The sequence below is a fragment of the Empidonax traillii genome, unplaced genomic scaffold (assembly GCF_003031625.1).
Source record: "Empidonax traillii isolate 1590-97213 ecotype Southwest subspecies unplaced genomic scaffold, ASM303162v1 scaffold71:size1317347, whole genome shotgun sequence".
Lineage (NCBI taxonomy): Eukaryota > Metazoa > Chordata > Aves > Passeriformes > Tyrannidae > Empidonax > Empidonax traillii.
Genome location: NW_020955264.1, coordinates 1,279,334 through 1,282,822, shown reverse-complemented (window position 1 = coordinate 1,282,822; position 3,489 = coordinate 1,279,334).

The window sequence follows — 3,489 nt, the reverse complement described above, 5'->3', positions numbered from 1 at the left end:
TGGTTTGTACTGGATTAGACTTACTGCTCATAAAAGTCCCAGTGATTTGCTCAAGGCCTTGTTCCATCCTGCACTTGCCCTCTTACTGAAATTCTCATGTGAAGTACTCCACTGGGAACTGCCTGTGTTTAGGCTTTAGCTGTGGAGTAGCTGAGCATCTTTGCAGAAGACAGAAATGAGTTTATGCTTCCAGCTCAGGGTCTTGAGCAGGCTTGCCAGTGTGTTTGACTAATTTTCTTACTCCAAAACACAAATGCTTTATCTTTTACTGCTGTTGTCACTAAATGCCCTTTTCTGAGCATTTCCACTTCTTAATGGTGGGAGAAGCATGTAAGGTGCAGTTTGTTGCTCTCATTGCATGCTAAGGTCCGTAATACATATTTTCAGTTTGAGTTGTTTTTATGTGCTCGACCACGTAAAAGCTGGAGACCGTGCAGCCAGACATTAAATTTTAGTACCTGTTCTCTTTTTAGTGTAACAACCTTTGTGTGCCTGTATGTGTTGTCCAGCATGGCATCTTTTGCTCATGAATGATGCCTTGTTTGCATCCTTAAACCAGTGTGGCTGCAACACTGAGGTTTCTTGGCTTTTGATAGGACTGTAATGGTCTGGCAGTAATTTTTTTTTTTTGTGGTATTTTGTAGGTTTGGATTTTTGGGGTGGGTTTTTTTGTTTTGTTTTAGGGTTTTTTTGATGTTTTTGTTTTGGTGGGGGGTTTTGTGTTTGTTTGTTTGTTTGTTTGTTTGTTTGTTTGTTTTTTTTGGTGGTGTTTTTTTTTTTTTAGAAACAAGTACTCTAACCCTTTTCTTCACTACTTGTTCCTCTAGCTATTTTTTTCCTGAGGTCACAAAGTGGATAAGTGAAATAAAAGCATATATTGCTGAGTTTCTTTTCCACTCTTACAAATGAGTAGAACTTGAACCTATTCATTTTACTCTCTTTTTATGTGCATGACTTTACTAGTCCTCAGTCTTTAAACCTTAAGTAGTGTTATTTGTTATAATGCTGATAGGCAACTAGAGAAAAAAAAGGGCTCTGCAGTAGTTAAGTCAACTGTGAAAATATGAGATTTCCTAATATATTCTGTCATAAATCACTGTTCTGAGCATGAAAAGGAAGTTCAGTGTCTATTTCTTGACATCTGTCAAGGCTTGTAAAAATGGCCTTCAAACTTCAACTGTTACAGAAGCTGGTGGTGTATTGGAGTTTTGTGGTAAGCAGTGTTGGTAGTTTCAATAGTTCCATTTTATTAAAACATGTAAAAAGCCTTAATGATAACTTTCAGTGCCAGACAGCCTTTCCTCAGGTGTCATTCTGAATAAAAAAAATCCACTTGAGATAACCAATGACCAGAACATCATTCTCCATCTTGTTTGTGTGAACTGTAGCATTGCATATTTGCCTGGTACAGCTGGAGTAGGGGTTGTCTGTGTAAATTGCAAGGGGACTTAATCACGCTTTCATAAATAAAAATCCTTTCACATGAGATAATGGTGCCCTGGATTTCACGAGTTACTGTCTTGAGTGACCTGAACGTTTATGTTGTGCTGTAAAAATTCTCCCGGTTCGTTCAATTAACCTTGCATTCTTCACATGGTTCAGCTGGGGTGTGGTTTATTCCTAAATCTGCCTCTTGCACACTGCAGTCATTCAAAACCAGGGACTATTCAGAAATGGGCAGAGAAACCTTTTGCCCCTGAGCGTTGGGACAGGTTTTTACTTTTCCCTTGGCTCTGGATAAAGCCAGGCAGCAATCAGTGTGCTTGCTGCCCCCTAATGTCCTGTTCTGGTGTTTGGCTTACTGCTGCAACAGTCCGTCGGCTGGGCACAGATACCTTTAAATCCATGGTGACTGGGGAAACAGAACTGAGCAAACAGAAGACAGCTCACATATGGATGATTCAGACCCACTCTTATCGAAGGTCCTTGTTTCGTTATCATACTAGTGACCAAAGACAGAAGCAATTCTATGCAAGGCAAGTCACTAATGATGATAAAACCGGGTCACACCTGTGGCAGCAGTGTCTTAATCCCAGGTACAAATGCTTCCTGTGAACCACCTAGCAGAAAGGAAACCCAAGATAAAAGCTGGTGGCGTTTTTACAGGGCGTGAAAAGGCTACGTTGTGTAAGTGGGTTTATTGTGTTTGTCAGTGTCCCTTTGCAGTGGAATGTTTCTGTTCCCAATCTGGAATAGAAATAAAAACTTGGATTATACCAATTAGCGCAGTGTGCATTCATTGTATTTTAGTGGTGTTTCCCTTCTCATGATGTTCCTGGGCCTGCCTTTTAGTTGTCCATTGTGTCCATCTTTTCCACATGCTGCTGGGTCAAATGGAAAGCAATCAAGTTTCATACAGATACTCATATAGAAAGGGATAATTTTTTTGGCAGTAATTTCTGAGAAATAATACGCAATTAAGACAAAAATACTATTAGACAAAAAGTGGGGTGTTATGCACTGGGATTTGGTTCATATCTGCACTCATTTATGTACTGTTGCTGGGAAAAGTGCTGACAGACCTTTAAAGACGGCAAGCATAGACTATTTCAGCTCCAAACATTTGACCTTTACTACAGCATCTTTTTAAATGAGAGTTTTGTGCTGAGCCCAACACCATGGCAGCACTTGCAGCATATTTGCGGCTGGTTAACGGTAGCTTACACATCAGAAATCCCAAGGGTTGGTGGGTGTTTTTATGGGATGTTCTTTGTCCTGAATCCATGGGAAAAGATCGTACTGCTGAAGCAGTGAGACTGTTTAATGATTTGGCACTCTTAGCACTCGGTACCTTTTTTTTTTGTTTACTTTTCCTGTTCTCCTGTGGGCATCAATCAATATACTAAATGGCTACTACAGAAATCTCCCTGATCTCAGTCGGTGTGTTTCGTAGCTTGAGTCAGAGCTACCTGAGCTCCACCTGAGATGGGGAGTGGAGGGAGAGCTGAAGTGGGAGCTTACATGGAACCAGCGAGCTTTCTTGGATACTTTACTGGTCTGTGGTGGCATTATCAAAACGACACTTGAACTGACTCTCTAGTCAGTAATGCAGCTCCTCCGTTTAAGAAATGCTAAGTTTTGCTATGCTGTGTTTAACGCTTGGCTGCGGTGTGCAGAGAGGTGCGTGTGTGTGTGCATTTCCTCCTGCACAGTCCGGGGTGTTGTCCCTGCAGGTTCTCAGAGCGCTTTGCTGTACTTGGCCATTCCCCGTGCCGCGGGGCGGCCCGTGCCAGGGCGGTGCCGTGAATGGGGTGGGTGTGATCCCCAGAGCCGGCCGGGTCGGGGCGGTGCCGTGGGGGGTGGGTGTGATCCCCAGAGCCGGCCGGGTCGGGGCGGTGCCGTGGGGGGGTGGGTGTGACCCCCAGAGCCGGCCGGGTCGGGGCGGTGCCGTGGGGGGGTGGGTGTGACCCCCAGAGCCGGCCGGGTCGGGGCGGTGCCGTGGGGGGGTGGGTGTGACCCCCAGAGCCGGCCGGGTCGGGGCGGTGCCGT